Consider the following 19,919-nt stretch of genomic DNA (forward strand, 5'->3'; position numbering starts at 1 on the left):
GTACTCTCATGGGCATCACCTGACGCCTCGGTAAGGCGAGCCATCGACGATGACAAGAACTTCGCTGTTAGCGGCCCAGTCCCTCCAGAGGTCTCAAACGCCACAGGCTGGAAGCAGCTCCATCGCGTTGCTTATTTGTTTCGAGGCCCCATTCCTTCAATCAAAATTCATAATCTACACACATTTTATTCATAGCTTTATTTTACCTTATTCTATCTGAAGTTCAATATTTCACGTTATCCTAAAGAACATCTCTAAAAATACAATAAGCTAAACTTATTTAGGTCTTTTACAAATTTCAATAAGTAAAACTTCCAGATATGAATAAAAGAGCACTTTTATAATCCAGGGAACTTTCAAAGACAAACACGGTGCACTTTTCGCTTTGTGAAATTATCGATCAGTTCAGAATAATCAAGCTGAGAGCCAAGTTCGTGTTCAATAGATATCAAAGACAATCCACAAAGTCTGGTACACGTTCATGGGTCAACGTAATATTTTTACAAGAACAAAACCCCCGTTTTCGGCTACGGAGAATACGAATCTTCCCAAAAATTGGCAAAAATCGGCATTTTGAAATTATCCCTCCCTTCCCCGAATTTCTTCATTTTTTACTTTTTTCAGAATTTTTCTTTTTTTTTTTTTTTTCAAAATATCCGGAAAAATACAGAGATTATGATTCTGAAAAAATTTTCCAAAAATTTTTGTAAAATTTCAATGAAAAAAAAAAAAAATGATCCCCTCCCCTTCCCTCGTAGTGTACGGCTATTTTTTTCAGAATTTTTTTTTTTTTTTTTCAAAATATCCGGAAAAATACAGAGATTATGATTCTGAAAAAATTTTCCAAAACTTTTTGTAAAATTTCAATGAAAAAAAAAAAAAAAAATGATCCCCTCCCTATCACTCGTAGTGTACGGCTATTTTTTTCAGAATTTTTTTTTTTTTTTTTTTCAAAATATCCGGAAAAATACGGAGTTTGTGATTCCGAAAAAAATTTCCAAAATTTTTGTAGTTATGGTTAGGGTTAGGGTTAAGGTTAGGTTTACGGTTAGGGGTAGGGAAAAACAAAAAATGAAGTGGGGGGGAAAGGGGATGGGGGTGGGCGAAATTTCCAAATGCCGATTTTTGGCAATTTTCCGAAATCTCTGTAATGGGGAGGGGGGGGGAGGAAGTCTTTCCTTTGCCGGTACAATATATGGCCGTTTTATTTCTTGAAATTTTCAGTTAACATTGATAATATATTTCTTGTTCAACATCTTAATCAAAGTAAACAGATGACTCATCTACGTACTCTGATCTTAACATGGGGCCCCTCAACCGCGGAGGCTCCCTGCGACAGTAGGGCTTGCAGGGGCTTAACGACAGCCCTGGCTGGAAGATATATATATATATATCATTCTGAAAATTGGATATTTTAAATTAATTTTTTTTTTTTTGCAAATACATTTCAGATAATGTAGATTACGATTATGTTGGAATTTGATCGCGGTGGGAGAGAGAGAATCAGGGATGGAGTTGAGTATTTCACGCACCTTGACTTTTTTTCTTCATACGTTTTGAAGAAGTGTATGTATTACCCACTTCCCCATTTATTTTTCACATCAAATTCCAATATAATCGTTGTCTACACCATCTGAAACGTATCTGTGGGAAATTTTATGAGGAAGCAAATTTGAGGTGAGGGAAATTTTATGAGGAAGCAAATTTGAGGTGAGGGTATACCGCTAGAAATAGCAGCTCTATGGAATCAAACCAGATTGTCTTAAAAAAGGGACTCATTGGACAATGTTGTCCTTGTTATATAAATTGTTGGGATGTGCACGGTTGAGATTAAATCTTCGCCATCAAGCTAACACCGAACACACATGTTGAGGCGAATACAATCTGTGTTAGTGAGAAATAAATGTTGCATCATTAGATGTAAGGATGGAGGGAAAAGATAATATTTTATCGGTGGTGGAAGGAGGAGGAGGGAGTGATAGAGAAAGGAAAAGTAGGAGGGAGAGTAGGAGGGAAAGTGAGAAGGAGTGAGAGAGAAAGAAGAGGGGGAAATAGAAGTGTATAGATAACAAAGCAAATAGGGAGAGAGACAGAATAAGAGTGAAGGAGGGAAAGAAAGAGGGAGGAAAACTGTGAACGGAAGAATTAGAGAAGAAGGAAAACTAGACAGAAGAGAGAGAGAGAGAGAGAGAGAGAGAGAGAGAGAGAGAGAGAGAGAGAGAGAGAGAGAGAGAGATAAAATCGAACGGTCAGAAGAGGTGAGAGAAAAGAAATGTTAATGGAGAAAAAGAGAAGTATGAGTGAAGGAAGGAAAAAAATTACAAGATTTTGTCTGAAAATTTATTAATTATTTATCAAAAATATTCCTTCGTGTGTTGGTTGAGTTGCATTAAAAGTAAGGGTTTATAAAGCTACATTTCACAACTCGTCGATAGCTCTCGCGATAGCTCAGTTGGTAGAGCGGAGGACTGTAGTGGTATGAAAGTTGAAATCCTTAGGTCGGCGGTTCGAATCCGTCTCGCGAGATCTTTTGTTTCATTTTTTCAAAAAAAGCTTTTTTTAAAGCAGCAATGAGGTACCAGAAATTTTTAACATATGGGAAACTAATTCCAATAACTACCAACTATATAGTTGTAATTTTCAAAAGGTTTTTACTTTCTCATTGATCTATCTATCTATCTATCTATCTACACACATCCACACACACACACACACACTCACACACACACACACACCACATATACACACAAACATGTTTTTTGTTATGTTACATGCTATATTCATTCATCAATGGCTTTGACAGTTGCCATTTACTTTCTCACACAGCCCACGCGGACTCCGTGTTTGTTTACAAAATGTACGCTAGACGCTTGAAGCGGAAGTATCATATTCTGCAGCATGGCAGACGTCAAATTGTAGAAGGCTCATCCAGATTTTGGAAATGTACTTCTAGGGAGAAAAATTTTTTAAACTTACAAATGTCCTGCCCACACCATCGGGCAGTGCTCGGCAGGCCCACGCTGAATGCCTGTTTTCAAATAAAATATGCGGGCAAACCAGCGGCTGCTCATTCCCGTCGTTGAGTGAAACCACAGACAGCAACCAGATATTAGAGATTGTTTGCCAACATAACAGGGCAGTCCTGGTTTAGGACTAATGTTGCTGTAATTTAGCCCCAGGAGACATCATCTCCAGCTGGCTATACGACACGATCTGTGTCCTTATATTTTCGAACAAGGGAATCTAGCACCCCCACTCAGCTCAAAACAATATCTGTGTATCGCGATTCCCTTGTTCGAAAATATGACACAGATCGTGTCGTATAGCCAGCTGGAGACTATGTCTCCCGGGGCTAAATTACAGCAACATTCATCCTAAACCAGGACTACCATGTTATGTTGGCAAACAATCTTTTCTACAAAGTACTGTTGCGGAATATCTCGCAGTTTTGTGAGATTTGGCTGTTGTTTCTAGCATGTGGATAGCCTGCTTGAAGGCTTGAGGGTATATATTGTTTTTTTTTTCTTGTTGAAAAATTGAAATTTTACATACAATTTTTTAAGAATCGTAATCTTCGTATTTTTCTATGTATTTCGCAAAAAAAAAAAAACCCAGAAAAAGTGAAAAGAGAAGGGGGAGTGAGGCGGGGCGGGTTAGGGTTACCGATTGATCAAGGCGAGAGTTGAAAGTGGCACCTGAACGCAGCTTGTCCCATACTCTCGGTTTCCGCCTATCCTCCACTGTAATCAGAACTGACAAACCCAGCTTTCTCTACCGTGATAGAGAGCTTGTTCCATCTTCCTGTTGGAATTAGTCCATTCTGGAGACGTATTTGCATTGCAAAATTCTTGATGTGAACTCGTGTCAACACAAATTTGGTGTGTCTTGGGTAGGGCCGTATTAAGACCCGTAGACGCTATAAGCACTTAAAAAATTTGGTGCCCCATATATCTATATATATAAAGCTGAAGTTGTCTGTATATGGCAGGTTTGGTAGCCTTCAACTAACACTATCTCCTGCGAGACCCTGCGGCTCAAGTTGACCAAAATTGAGAGTATGATAGAAGAAGGCTTGCTCTTCCTTCCGTAGAAGAAAAAAAAAATTCAAATCGGACCATGTTAACACCCAAAATTATTTACATCAAAAAGGTGCTTTTTTTCTATGAAAATCCCTGTTTTTTACAATTTTTTTACTGCTGTGTCGCCATTTTTCGGTGTATTTCAACCAGAAAAAACGTTCACTTAAAGAGAATAACAAGCTACATAATGCAAAATTTTTACTTTTAAAAAATTCCAATTCTAAAGAGTCGAAACAAACCCAAGCAACGCCGGGCGATACTGCTAGCTATTGTATATTTCTACTTCATTTATATTTGACAAAAATTTTCCTACATTTTACTTTTTAATCGCAGTCTTTGAGCAGGCCTTCAATATTGTTCTTACGTAACATACCTCTTTCTATACTTAGTAGAGATTAAAAAAAAGCATCTCGAATATTATTTTAGCAAGTTTAAAGTGATTTCTTTTGTGCCATAAACCATTTATCATTTCTCTGGTGTGTGTCCCCTCCCGTTTCCCTTGATGCCCTTTGCTTATTTTACTTAACTTATATCATGTGAAGGTGCATGGGCTAGTGCGTCTAACAGTGGTTAGAGCGTCGAGCTTACGATCGTGAGGTTGTGAGCTCGAATCCTGGACCGGGCTGCGTGTTGTGTTGTTGAGCAAGACACTTTATTTCACGTTGCTCCAGTTCACTCAGCTGTAGAAATGAGTTCCAACGTCACTGGTGCCAAGCTGTATCGGTCTTTGCCTTTCCTTTGGATAACACTGGTGGCGTGAAGAGGAAAGGCCGGTATGCATGAGCGACGAGCTGGTAGAAACGTTAGCGCGCCGGGCGAAATGCGTAGCCGTATTTCGTCTGCCGTTACGTTTGGAGTTCAAATTCCGCTGAGGTCGACTTTGCCTTTCATCCTTTCGGGGTCAATTAAATAAGTACCAGTTACGCACTGGGATCAATGTAATCGACTTAATCCGTTTGTCTGTCCTTGTTTGTCCCCTCTGTGTTTAGCCCCTTGTGGGTAGTAAAGAAATAGGTATACATGGGTGACTGATGGTCTTCCATAAACAACCTTGCCCGGACTTGTGCCTGGGAGGGTAAATTTCTAGGTGCAATCTCACGGTCAGTCATGACCGAAGGGGGTCTCAATCATCCGTTAGAAATGTAAGGTTTTTGTTTTCATATTTGACATATAAACATGTACATCTTTTAGAGCATAGTCATTTTATAAGATTTTGCTGGCAAATTTTTAAATTAACATAAACATTTATTTACACGAAAGGAAATTACCGGAGAATTTCCATCCAGTTCTAATTCTTTCTATTAAAACTGTATTGAAACCATTTATTCTTTTACTTGTTTCAGTCATTTGACTGTGGCTATGTTGGAGCACCCCTTTAGTCGAACAAATCGACCCCAGGACTTACTCTTTGTAAGCTTAGTACTTATTCTATCGGTCCCTTTTGCCAAACTGCTAAGTTACAGGGACGTAAACACACCAACATCGGTTGTCAAGCGATGGTTAAGGGACGGGACAAACACAGACACAAAAATACATGTATGTATGTATGTATGTATGTATGTAGTATGTATGTATGTATGTATGTATGTATGTATGTATGTATGTATGTATGCATGCATGTATGTACATATGTATGCATGTATGTATTTATGTATGTACATAGGTATCTATCTATCTATCTATCTATCTATCTATCTATCTATCTATCTATCTATCTATCTATCTATCTATCTATCTATCTATCTATCTTTCTATCTACGATAAGCTTCTTTCGGTTTCCGTCTACCAAATCCACTCACAAGGCTTTAGTCGGCCTGAGGCTATAGTAGAAGACACTTGCCCAAGGTGCCACGCAGTAGGACTGAACCCGGAACCATGTGGTTGGGAAACGGTGGGGAATTTTTTTTTATCACAGCCATTGGTCGCATAGCACAAGGTTTAAAGTAACCTACTGATGCAATCCAGCACGCTCGCAGCATTACCATGGGCGATGGCACGGCTAAGACTTTGGGAAAGCCAAGCGCCCTCAAGGGCATCACCTGACATCTCGGTGAGGTGAGCTGCCAACGTTGACAAGAACTTCGCGGTTATTGGCCCAGTTCCTCTGAACGTCTCAAACGCCACAGGTTGGGAGTGATAGTTCACTATCAGGTCCCGATACTTCAAGGTTTTCTTTCGTTCGGCTACGGAAGCAGTGACCCTCACATTAACTGCAGCATCCAGGATGTGGAAGGGAACAAAAGCGTTGCAGATTGTGACATCCCAAATGAGGTACCCACCTCTGACCCAGGGACAGAGGGCAGGACCATTTAGTCTCTTTCCATCACTTCTGGATAACCCCGACGGCTCCAGAACTGACGGGATATTAATCTGAGCCAGGGCCCGCTTAATGATTAGGTTTAGCTCGGTGTGACGAGCGAAGCGACCAGTATTTGGGCGGCAAGGCAGACTGTGAAGACCTGTGAGATCGAGGGGCCTACTAGAGCGGCATTTCAGTCTCCTACAGAGATCAGCTCCCACCCTGGGTGCGGTGGAGATGGGGAGTTCATCTAGATTGAGCAGACTTCCAATATTGGCCACCGACAGGGCATCAATCCAGTCCCCTCAGAATTTTGCATTAGCTGAAAATGGGCGACACCTTGAAAATTGATCAGATTGATCAAGGCGAGAGTTGAAAGTGGCACCTGAATGCAGATTGCCCCATGTTTCAAACGCTACAGCTTGGAAGAGAGAGTTCACGGTTAGGTCCCAGTACTTCAGGGTTTCCTTCCGTTTGGCTATGATCCTGCGCTGTTCTTGGGAGGACCATTATGCCAATAATAAGCAATAATAATTGGTTGAACAATTAAAGATTTGGTCAGTTAATAAATTGACTAATAATACTAATTCTTTCTTATTTTGACACAAGGCCAGCAGTTTTGCGGGGTAGGGGGTATGTCGATTACATCGAACCCTTGTACTTGGGTGGTACTAACCCTAACCCCTGTACTTGGGTGGTACGTATTTCCATCGACCTGAAGAAGATGAAAGACAAAGCTGACTTCGGCGGAATTTAAAAAAACAGTTCGCAAAGAACCGGATATACCGCTAAGCATTTTGTCCGACGCACCAACTGATCCTCCAGGCCACCACTATTATTCGGAAAAAGCGACAGATAGAATAATAAGTACCAGACTGTAAAAAAAAAAAAGAAAAAAGAAATACTGTGGTCGATTCAGGTCTGGATGGGTTAAACAAAAAACTTGTTCGGATATCTGGGCCGATTCGGGCCAGTTTAAATGCAAAAGGGTGAAGATAAACCCTCTGTCAATCACTAGAATCGATTTATTCCATGACTCCATACTTGCCTCTAAATTTGTAACTTTCTGGTTTTATATTTTATCTTTTGGGTGGGGCACCGCCTCGAAGGGTTTTCGTCTCTTCGCAAACTGGCAAGTGTGTATTATTCTGTGGAATATTCCATTGTTCTATTGTTTTATAAAGGTTTATGAGCCAAAAACTTGAGTAAAAAAAAAAAGAAAAAGAAAAAGGAAGAATCTGCCAAAGAAAACAAAATAAAAAGAATCTCGCGAGACGGATTCGAACCATCGACCTAAGGATAACAGGCATTTAAGATCAGACTACAGTCCTCCGCTCTACCAACTGAGCTATCGCGAGAACAATTGACACTTTGTCAAATTAATACTAAGAGCCGAATTGGTGCAATCTAATCTTGAATATTACTCATTTTCTTACTTAGCATTAATTAACCTCGCGTCTATTTTATACAGGACTGACAAGACTTATTGAGGTACTATTTAAGAAGAGTGGTCCCGGTGCGCGTACTCGCGCATCCGCGCTAGCTAGTCGTGACTAGTCGATCCTTACTTTGTATTTTTGCGTTTTATTTACTTTGTGTAAAAAAATTATTTATTTTGTGTTTGCTAGGAAGTCGTTGTAGGATCGACTAGTCACGGCTAGCTAGCGAGTACGCGAGTGCGCGCACCGGGACCACTCTTCTTAAATAGTACCCTTATCGAACGACACAAAACGTTTTGTTTCATTTAGAGATGACACACAATCCTATATGCATACATTAACACACACACACATGCACACACACACACACCCGCACACACACACACATACACACACACACACACACACACCCGCCCCGCACACACATGCAGACAGTAAGAGAAATTGTAGCTAAGGTACGCAAGGTAGAACACACTACGTACCTACTTCTTAATATCCAGTTTTTCTTTTAATAAAAAAATCATATTAATGCGTTAACGCAGACATTTCTTATTATCTGATCTTTGATAAGTTTCTGTCAATAAAATGTTTATTTATATCGTATCTTTTGCTTGTTTCGCTCATTAAACTGCGGCCATGCTGAAGCACTGTCCTCAAGAATTTTTAATCGAATGAATCCACCCCAGTACGTTATTTCTTAAGCATGTTACTTATTCAACCCATGTATTGGCGTAACTTCGGTATAGGTACCGGAAGTATCGGATAGATTTCAAGAAATCTACCAAATCCACCCACAAGGCTTTGGTCGGCCCGAGGCTATAGTAGAAGACACTTGCCCAAGGTGCCACGCAGTTGGACTGAACTCGGGACCATGTGGTTCGTAAGCAAGCTACTTACCACACAGCCACTCCTACGCATTCGTAGTATGGCTTAGCATTCTGGTTGGACCATTGGACATTCGGGTATGTAAAGGGCTTTGTGAAGGGTGAAGTAAAGTAGTTAGAGGTCAGGTTGAGTGGGGACGTGAGCATGGGTCCTGACTCTTTTACTACCTCGCATTGGAGACAGGGAGGATCTTTTCTGTTTGACTGCCACTTTTCAATTACTTCAATTTTTGTTCTAATTGATTTTATATTTAGTGTATTGGTGTAGTTTTGTATGCTAATCATTGACATGAAATACATTTTCGCCCTAAATCAAAGAGTTATCAGCTTTTAAGGTTTTCAGATTTTGGTTAATTTTAGTCAGTCGAAAGTCACAGACATATAGGTGGTTATTTCCATAGTAACAAGCTAAGCTGCTTCTACGTGTTCTTTTTGTCGCTTATTAAATGCTCAAAACGTGCAGTACGAAATGTGCTAAACATAACGGCTAAATAGGCCTTAAATCACGCGCGAAAACTTTTTTGTTTTGTTTTTGCATAATCGTATGTATTCCCGCGTGTAGAATACAATTCGACAAAGTTTCCTGAAAATTCCAAAAAATAAAAATCTCCACTGGTGTAGCTAAACAGAAAAAAATTCAAGAGGGATGAATGAAAATATTTATTTCTTTGCTGCCCACAAGGGGCTATACACAGAGGAGACAAACGGATTTAGTGGATCATATCGACCCCAGCGCGTAACTGGTACTTATTTAATCGACCCCGAAAGGATGAAAGGCAAAGTCGACCTCGGCAGAATTTGATCTCAGAACGTAGCGGCAGACGAAATACCTATTTCTTTATTGTGTTTAGCCCCACAAGGGGCTAAACACAGAGAGGACAAACAAGGATAGACAAGCGGATTAAGTCGATTACATCGACCCCAGTGCGTGAATGGTACTTAATTTATCGACCCCGAAAAGATGAAAGGCAAAGTTGACTTCGGCGGAATTTGAACTCAGAACGTAACGGCAGACGAAATACGGCTACGCATTTCGCCCGGCGTGCTAACGTTTCTGCCAGCTCGCCACCCTGAGATGAGTGAAATTATCATTAGTGTTTGATTATTCATCGTTATCGTAAAACCATATGGTTTTATAGCGTCAGGCATTGAAGCCTTTCGCTATTTCTACCAGCTATCTGTGGGGTGGGTTCAATTGCCGCCGAAGTTAACTTCAATTTTCATTCATCTTGGTATGATGATTGGCGAACATATCAGAGCACCAGCAAGTGATACCTTGTACTAATTGCTCCGGAGATCTGTGATCTAGGTTGAAGTCCCGCTAAGTCAGCCATATATTTTTATCATTTCGAGATATTGGGGAGATACGTATTTTGTACAATTGGATTTCACTCTTACTCATATCGGTTTGTATTCCTTTATAAGCCACGCAGAAGAAGCATAGAAGATTACAGGAATACTAGCCATGACCTCCATCTACGATGTAATTTTACCAAAAGGTGGCGCTTGCATCGTTATCTGCATATTTAATGGTTAAAGTGGAAATGAAAGGAATATGCTGTGAATTTGGTTTTTGTATCGGGTCCCAGCCTTAAGAAAATTTTAAACTTGATACTAACATTATTTACTCAATATTGATGGTATAGTTTCCACGTACAAATGATGAGGTGCTTATGGTGACGTTGGAGAAAGAGGGTCAGGCTCTTTTGGGGGTGAACCCAGTAAAGACAGCCTGGCAGATAATACTAAAAATAAATCAGAATAAGTCATCTGGTGTAAGATGAAGCGGTGCGTGTGTTTATTCTTTTGTACTTTAGGCACAAGGCCCGAAATTTTGTGGGAGGGGGCCAATCGATTAGATTGACCCAATACGCGGCTAGTATTTAATTTATCGACCCCGAAAGGCAAAGTCGATCTCAACGGAATTTGAACTCAGAACATAAAGACAGGCGAAATACCTATTTCTTTACTACCCACAAGGGGCTAAACACAGAGAGGATAAACAAGGACAGACAAACGGATTAAGTCGATTACATCGACCCCAGTGCGTAACTGGTACTTAATTTATCGATCCCGAAAGGAAGAAAGGCAAAGTCGACCTCGGCGGAATTTGAACTTAGAACGTAGCGGCAGACAAAATACCGCTAAGCATTTCGCCTGGCATGCTAACGTTTCTGCCAGCTTACCGACTTAGTGCGTGTGTTTATTATTGGCATAATGACCCTCCCGATATACAACAAAATAATATTCATTCTCTTTTTTAACCAGCACGTATGTATTATATATAATGCTCTCCTGTTCGGCTGTTTGAGAATTGTTTACGAACAAAAATACTGAGAAAAAAAAAAAGTTGAAAAAGCTACTCTCGCGAGACGGATTCGAACCACCGACCTAAGGATGTCAGATTTTTGAATCAATTACTACAGTCCTCCGCTCTACCAACTGAGCTATCGCGAGAACAATCACGAAGCTGTCAAATAAACCCTAAGACTGAATAGTTACAATCTACTCTTGGACTTTATACATTTTATATTTAGTCACACACACACACACACACACACACACACACACACACACACGCGCGCGCGCACACACACACACACTAGGCGGAAAAGTCCTGTTGATTTTGTCATTTGTGCCACTCCGCTATTTAGGTTTTCATGTATGTCTGTCAGTTGGTGACCCCTTAAACATGTATAAATTTCTATTGCATGATATAATTAGCCCCTACCTCTGTATTAATACATGCCTATCCCTGTGAAATATATGGTTGGCGATATATAAATATAAAAAATAGCATCCATTTATTCTCAGATTATAATTTCAGCCTATGGACTTCCGGATCATGGTCCCAGCGTGCTTCTACCGCGCCACTCTGTTCAGCCAATGATCAAGCTTATATATAACTAGCAGTATCGCCCGGCGTTGCTCGGGTTTGTAAGGGAAATAACTATATAAGCATTTTTAGAGAGTTACTTCCCTTATAGATGCCAATTTGGGCTTTCTTAGCCATTTCTGTTTTGGTGTCTTCAAGCCATGAAGTCGTTGTTCTAAAAGAACGCTGGTCTCCTTGACAACGCTTTACGACGTTGATTTCCTTACACTCCTTCCCCACAGCTTCACGAGGGAGGGAAGAAGGGGAGAAGCAAACAGGTGCGGGTGTGACCATGGACGCCAACTCCGCCGCCATCGACACACGAAAAATTATGCATTAAATGGAATAAAAAATGATGTTAAATTATTTTAAAAATCGTAGACTCATCGTAGACGCGCGCTAATACTCAGACGGGCTCGATATGAATCACGACTATAAGATACCCGAATTTGGTTAAACTGCACCGCAAAATGTGGGAGTAGTTAGGAATCTAAATTGAAGGGGACAGACACTCACACAACTACAGTTTTATAAATATAGATGTATTATTTCTTATATTTTCTGTTCTGGGTTATATCAATTCTATTGCATCATCCATCATATGTCATTTATTATTTATTTTATATATTTCTATGTATTGAACTGTTTCAAATGCAGAAAGCATAATAAAAACACAATTCCTGCTGCAGCAATGGGATATTAATTTACGAACTGAAAAGGCGACATCTTACCCTGCCGATACACCGACCTTCACATCTGACAAACCCATACGCCATAAATCTATGCATTGCAAACGTTTCTGGATGTCAAATCATTCGCCATTGTCTGATCAACCAGAAGCAAATCAATTCTATAAACGTTTCCCCAGCGCAGCAAAGCAAGCGAGTTTGCTAGTTGTGTTTTCTTATGAGGATTGAATAAAATATGCATGAGTAATTATAATAAACAATTAAATATTTTATTGATAGAAATTTAATAAAGATCGACTATCAATAATTGTCTGCATTTGTAGATATTGAGCATACACAACATATAATCTGGAAATTAAGAAGCATTCTTATGGGCATTCTTTCGATGTATCTCGACAAAATTAAAACATTTCCCTTCGGGCATTCCCGTGGAAGCAAATGACAGTTCGATTCGGCTTAGAAATTTACGGATTTTACATACACACATGAAACAGGTACGAACAAATATGCAAAGCTTTTTTGTCTTCAAGTTTAAAATGCGACATTGCTGGCATAATTTCGTTATATCTATACTCCACAACCCACAGAAATACCCGAAGTGAAAGGTTTTGATTTTGTCGAGCTATATCGAAAGAATGCCCAGGTATGTACTGTTCTCCACCCGGTGAACCCTTTCTAACGATTCCATTGTCGGTCTGCATGTGTGTGTGTGTGTGTGTGTGTGTGTGTGTGTGTGTGTGTGTGTGTGTGTGTGTGTGTGTGTGTGTGTGTGTGTGTGTGTGTGTGTGTGTGTGTGTGCGCGCGCATATACTGTACACTGTGCCTCAGTGTTCGAGCTGGATCATTGGAAGTTAAGGGATATGAATGGTTTTGTGAAAGATGAAGTAAGGTAGTTCGATGTTTGCTTGAGTGGGGCCGTATGCGTAGGCCCCGACTTCCAAACTTAAGCACACATTTGTTTTTCTTTTGTATGGATGAATGAATGAATGAATGAATGAAACCACCACGGGACCGACAACGAATAAATTTACTAATCTGGTCATCATCAGAGACGCCATGGACGAACGTCATGTATCTATGTGTACACACAGACACAGACACAGACACACACAGACACACACACGCACGCACACACACACACACACACACACACACACACACACACACACACACACACACACACACACAAGCGTGGGTGTGTGGTAAGACGTTTGCTTTCCGACTACATGGTTCCGAGTTCAATCTCACTGCGTGGCACCTTGGGCAAGTGCTTTCTACTATAGCCTCAGCCGACCTTGTGAGTGGATTTGGTAGACGGAAACCGAAAGAAGCGCATTATGTATATATGTGTGCCTCTGTGTTTGTCCTCACCATCGCTTGATAACCGCTGTTGGTGTGTTTGCATCCGCGCAACTTAGCGGATCGGTAAAATACACCGATAGAGTAAGTACCAGAACTTTAAAAAAATATAGCGGGGATGATTCGTTCGACTAAAACTATTCAAGGCGGTGCCCCAGCATGGCCACAGTCGAATGACTGAAACTCGTGTGGCTGTGTGGTAAGTAGCTTGCTTACCAACTACATGGTTCTGGGTTCAGTCCCACTGCGTTGCACCTTGGGCAAGTGTCTTCTACTATAGCCTCTGGCCGACCAAAGTCTTGTGAGTGGATTTGGTAGACGGAAACTGGAAGAAGCCCGTCGTATATATATATATATATATATATATATATATATATATATATATATATATTTGTAAAAAATGAAGTTCGAAAATGCTGCTGTATTATACAATTTTTAATTTTTATATATACATTATAACATGTTTCAGTTCCTGAAATGGACCTTATCAAAAAAGTTATATATAAAAAGAGACAGCTCATGCCGTCAAACACAAGAAATTCATTTATAATACACAACGGAGTCAGACATCTTAGAGTTCATGTATAGTTGATATATAGTTCATGTATAGTTGATATATAGTTTGAAGTATATGTTCAAAGTGTTCGATGCAGTGGCCCACGGTGGCGATACGTATTCAATACAAAAAACAGATCAAAGTGGTGGAAAGCGTCAATACAGAAGATTGATGTTTCCGAAAGAGCGAGGAATTCATTTTTACCTTAAGCAATTGTGATGACCCATGGTGGAAGTTCGCTGGGTGGTTCTAGTGATTTTTTGTGAAATGCTTGGTTTTATAATGCCTGTTAGGTGGTCAATCTAGCGTAGCGTGACGTCATCAATGTTTTGACCAATCGTTTCGTTAGGTGGCTTTAATCAAGTGGAACGGGACGTCATCATTATTTTGACCAATCGCTGCATTATAACTCCCTCTTGTTTGTTTCCTGTCTTGACCAGTCGCTTCGTTAGTCAAGCATAGCGGGATGTCATCCAGATTCTGCCCAATCACGACTTATAGCTACATTAGATCTGCCCCCTGTCTGTACTTGTTAGGTGACTATTCAAGCAGAAAAGGACGTCATCAATATTCTGACTAATGACTGTCCCCTGTTTGTATCCTGTCCATTCTAGCAGAGCTAGACGTCATCAACTTGTTGACCAATCAGAATCGGGTCTGACCCTTAGCTGTATCGTATGTATCAGGGTCAGATTTGCACGAAAGAATTTTTTTCCCTTTTTTTACTAAGGCATATTTCCGTCAGAGTGAGTGTCTGTTTGAAGTAGCGGCCGTGGTGAAATTTGGTTCTCCTTTTCGGAGGACTTATCTTTTGTTTTAGTATTCCTGGCCCAGGGTGTTTAAACTTGGTCTAAATTTTTTTATGAAATATAGTTCTTTATTTTGGCGTTGTGTGAAGGTTGCGTTGTCACTGATTTATAGAGCGGGTTAGTTGTAAATTTCGGATTTACATTTCCAGCACATCTATCTATGTGTCCGCTGACCGGTATTTTGCGGTAATCAGGGTTTCTAATTTGTGATTTATGCACCGCCATCCTGTTACGTAAGCTATTTTTTGTATGGCCTATATACTGCCTATTGCAGCCTGCGCATGTTATGACGTAAATTAAGTTTTCTGATGCGCAGGTGTAGTTTGTTCTAATGGTGAACTGGTGGCCTTGTTCCAGTATAAATTCTGATCCTTCTTTCAAGATGACACAGATTCCGCAGTTGGGCCTTCCACATTTTCTAACTGCTGGTTTGTGGTTGATGTTGAGTGCAGTGTAGCTTGGGTTAAAATCCTTTTCAAGGATTTTGGTTGCCGTTTACTTTTAATGATGGTGTGTGTTTCGAGGATCCGGTTCATCTTTGGGTCTCCCTTTAGTAGGGCTGTGCTTTGTAGTATGGTGTTGAAGGCCTCATTGTTGAGTGGGTTGTGTGTAGAGATGTAGGGAAGGGTTTTTAATTGTTCTTTCTTTTTTGGTTTTGTTTGTCTCAGGTCTTCTATACTTAATTTAAGTACCCGTTGGATTGCACTGTCTATTAGGGGCTGTGGATAGTTTCTATTTGTGAGTGTGGTTCTAAGTTCCTGGAGACGTGTGTGTCGGGTGTTTGTGTCTGATATTATGGTGCAAATCCTTCTAGCTAAACAAAAAGGGACATTCATTCTAGTGTGTCGTGGGTGGCATGAATCAAAGGGTAGGTACTGTTTAGAGTCTGTCGGTTTATAGTAGATATCTGTCTCTATTTTGTTGCCGGTTATCTTAATGAGGATGTCTAAAAATGGTAATTCTTTTTCGTTGTGGTCCATCGTGAATTGTATATTGTCATTTATTCCATTTAATAGAATTTTAAATTCCTCAAGTTTCTCTATGCCTTTGTCCCAGATGATGAAACAGTCATCGAGGTATCTTTTCCAGTTGTTATGGATATAGGTGGCGAAGGTGTTTCCATATTTCTCGAGTGTCATCCGGTATAGTATTTTCTCGAGGTATCCCATCACTAGGTTGGCAAAAGATGGTGCAGTACGCGTGCCCATCGCTGTTCCCGATCTTTGCCTGTAGAAATCATTGTCAAAAATAAAATAATTGTTCTCTAAAATGAATCTAAGTCCTTCTATTATAAGGTCTTTGTTTATGCGAGTTGGGAGTTCAAAGGGGTAGTTATTCAGCCAGAAGGTGATCGCTTCTATTCCTAGGTTGTGAGGGATGTTAGAATAAAGATTAACTACGTCGAATGATACTAGAAGGGTTTTCTCATTGACTGTTTTAGAGAGGTGGTTGAGCATATCTATATCGTCTCTTACGTAGCTTTTGATATGTTTTAGGAAAGGTTTAAGAAGTGTGTCTAAGAATATGCTGAGGCGGTGAGTTTCACATGCTGGCACTGCTATTATCGGTCTTAGTTTAAGATCATTTGGTGAAGGGATTTTTATGAGTGTGTCGGTGGATGTTTTGCACGTTTCTCTAATGGTTTGGCTTTTGTGTACCTTAGGGATACCATAGAACAAACTCGATTTGCATTTGAAGTTAGTGATGTATTCATACTCCTTGTTTGTGAGTCCTTCTTGGTATGTGTTGATTAATGTCCTAAGGTTATGCATTATTTTTTGCTGGTTATACTGTTGGGCCCTTTCATAATACGTTTCATCTCTTAATAGGGATAGCACTAAATTTTTATAATTGTTTGTATTCATTATTACTATCGCGTTGCCCTTATCTGCCTCCTTAATTGTTATTGTTTTGTCTTCTCTTAGTTTGATGAGGTCGTTCCATTCTCTTTTGTTGAAGTTAGGGCTGTGTTTTTGTTTCTTGATGAATTGAAACGGGAAATTAGTTATGTAGTCACATAGCGGTCTAAGGCTTTATTCTTACCTTTGGTGGGGGTGTAATTGCTCTTGTTTCTAGCTATTGAGTCCTCCTCTATTTGTTTGTCTTGAAATGCCTCGGTGAGTCTTAGTTTTCTGCAAAATTCCGAAATATCATCTTTCATTTCATAATAATTAGAACGTTGTGGGGTGGGTGTAAATTTAAGTCCTTTGGAGAGTATGCTTATTTCGTTAGGTGTAAGTTCTTTGTTTGAGAGATTGATTATCTTAATTACCTGAGGTTTCTTTTGTTTGTCCTTTGCCATCGTGTGTCCCTGTTCCTGTGTGTGGGGTCTAAAAAATGGTTGGTGTAGTTATGTTCAAAGCTATTATTTATCTGTCTCATGTTGTTATAATTGTCAGAGTGAGTTTGTGGTGCTCTGTTCTGGAGTCTGTTGTTGAACCTAGTGTTACGTCTTAGTTCCTCAGGTGTATTGTGTTGGTAGTTGTTTCCTCCGTAGTGCATTTGTTGTTTGTTAGGTTGTATGGTTGGTTCCTGGGGTGGATGTTTGGTAGTAGCGTTTTGGTTTGGTTATGTGGGTTGTATTTTATAGTATTGTATGTTGTGGCTCTTAGGTTCGTGGAATGGTGTGGTGGGACCCTATAAGTGTTTTGGGGTTGGTGTAGGTAGTGTGGGGTGCGTTTTAAATGCATTTTTCTGGTGTAGAGTGTGTTTGGATTTCTTGGTGGTTGTTCTGCTCTGTTGGTATGTCTATTTTCGAACTGGTGTGGTGGGCCTCTGTAGGTGTTTTGGGGTTGGTGTAGGTAGTGTGGGGTGTGTTTTAGGTGTACTTTTCTGGTGTAGAGTGTGGTAGGATTTCTTGGTGGTTGTTCCGTTCTATTGGTATTTGGTTTTGATTTGCTTAATTTTATGAAGGGGTTGTTGGATATGTGTTCATTTTTGAATATATATGTATGTATATATATTTATGTGTGTGTGTATATGTTTGTGTGTCTGTGATTGTCCCCCCAACATCGCTTGACAACCGATGCTGATGTGTTTACGTCCCCGTAACTTAGCAGTTCGGCAAAAGAGACCGATAGAATAAGTACTAGGTTTACAAAGAATAAGCTCTGGGGGTCGATTTGGTCGGCTAAAGGCGGTGCTCCAGCATGGCCGCAGTCAAATGCCTGAAACAAGTAAAAGAGTAAAAGAAAGTAAAGAGTACGCACACACAAATATACATTTGCACAAATAATATTTCGATGCGCTCGTGTGACTGTGTATCTACCCGTATGCATACACCCAGGTATGTATGCATAAATCCACGCATATGTGCATAACACAAATAATACAAATTTATTCCCACTCATGTAAAGACGGGGGTAAAGTTAATGAGACTGGGTCACCTTTCATAAATAAATAAAATACCCCCGCTCCACACTGTATAAATACTGTTATGGTGGTGTTTACATTAATTTGTGTAGATTGAGTAGCTCCAGAAGTAGAGTAATTACAGAGAGAAAGACGATTAATTAATATGTTAATGAGATCAAGAATACAGTCAGTTTTAAGGAATGATATAATAATAGAATTAGGTGAATTCACAGTAATGGATGTATAAAATGAGTTTGTGTTGAACGATAGTAAAGAAATATTTTAAATAGCGGTATCGGCAGCAAACAGTGATGAGGAATAAACAAACTTTAAAAAAATAATAATAAATGCGCCCTTTTTTAAAGCCTAGCCAGGCTCATGGGCCCGGTTTCCCGGTTTCAATGGCGTACATGTTCCCCAGCTGGACGGGACGCCAGTCCATCTCAGCGTTACTCATTTTTGCCAGCTGAGTGGACTGGAGCAACGTGAAAGGAAGTGTTTTGCTCAAGAACACAACGCGTCGCCCGGTCCTGGAATCGAAGCCACAATCTTACAATCATGATGCTGACACCCTAACCACTAAGCCACGCGCCTCCACATAAACAAGCTTTACGCTAGTTAAAATATATTTGCGACATATTTGAACTAAGGGCAAATTTACTGCAGTAACTGTGGAGAAGAAATGTTCTGTTATGGTAAAAAGGTGTAAGAACACCAGATCTGCCCAGTCCTTTCCCCCAGCGGCTTACGAAACGCATTTATGGCTCTTTAACCTTCCTCGGTGTGAAATACTGAAGAGAGATCATCCTTGGCAGATTCAAAGTCATAGTTTTAACTAAAAAGCACGCAACATCTGTGACTGAGTTGCGCTAGAAGACTGCCATCTATATTTTATACTTAATGTTAATAAATTGTTGAAAGACAAATTTACTGCGGTATTCGTCTCTTACGGACGTGCTGTGTTAAAAACACTATGTATATATCGGAGGGTGACGGATATCGTCCGAGCAGCGGCTAACGAGAACCGCCAGATTAATTTTGGCTCCCTTGGATCAATTTAGTTCGATAATGTGTCAGTGGGATATATTCCAACATTTCTTGTAATGAAACCTTTTCTCATTTGGGGGAAACATAATGTCAAGAAATTTACCAATGTTTCAGCTAAAAAGATTCGTGATTTTCGTGCCAAAAGTTTGCCGAATAATCGTATTGTTCAGTTCTGTGTCTTTGTAAAGAATTTTAGTATTGAGATAGTGATACAATCATTTTGATGTGATAGAGAGAAGAGTAGTATCGTTTGTTAATCCTCAGATGTTCTTGTGATTGTTTAATTAGTGCTCAATTAGTAAATATTTGCCATCGTTATGTCATTGGTTAGAATCCGTCTCGCAAGAATTGTTTTTAATTCTATTTTAATTAGTCCTTATACTGACGTAAATTACGAAATGATCTTCCTTGCACACACCTATCAGCGTTTCAGCATTTCTATTGATATTTTAAAATACACTACTTTTTAATTCATTAATTGCTTTCGATATTTTGTTTGTGTAAACTCCACTCAACACAACTTTCTACA

The 19,919-nt window shown here is 39.9% G+C and overlaps 3 non-coding genes across 3 annotated transcripts; 1 reads left to right on the top strand and 2 right to left on the bottom strand.

The window, feature by feature from the left end:
- The first annotated feature begins 2,437 nt into the window (after nucleotides 1-2,437).
- On the top strand, nucleotides 2,438-2,526 carry Trnay-gua. Its single transcript is given in 2 exon segments — nucleotides 2,438-2,474; nucleotides 2,491-2,526. It is a non-coding gene; the product is annotated as a tRNA-Tyr (tRNA).
- A 5,117-nt stretch (nucleotides 2,527-7,643) lies between these two features.
- Trnay-gua lies at nucleotides 7,644-7,736 on the bottom strand. The gene is made up of 2 exons: nucleotides 7,700-7,736; nucleotides 7,644-7,679 (listed from the first exon to the last, which is right to left on the bottom strand). It is a non-coding gene; the product is annotated as a tRNA-Tyr (tRNA).
- Nucleotides 7,737-11,064: 3,328 nt separating this feature from the next.
- Nucleotides 11,065-11,158, bottom strand: Trnay-gua. The gene is made up of 2 exons: nucleotides 11,122-11,158; nucleotides 11,065-11,100 (listed from the first exon to the last, which is right to left on the bottom strand). It is a non-coding gene; the product is annotated as a tRNA-Tyr (tRNA).
- Nucleotides 11,159-19,919: the final 8,761 nt, after the last annotated feature.

This window comes from Octopus sinensis, linkage group LG4 (genome assembly GCF_006345805.1).
Source record: "Octopus sinensis linkage group LG4, ASM634580v1, whole genome shotgun sequence".
In the NCBI taxonomy this organism is placed as follows: domain Eukaryota; kingdom Metazoa; phylum Mollusca; class Cephalopoda; order Octopoda; family Octopodidae; genus Octopus; species Octopus sinensis.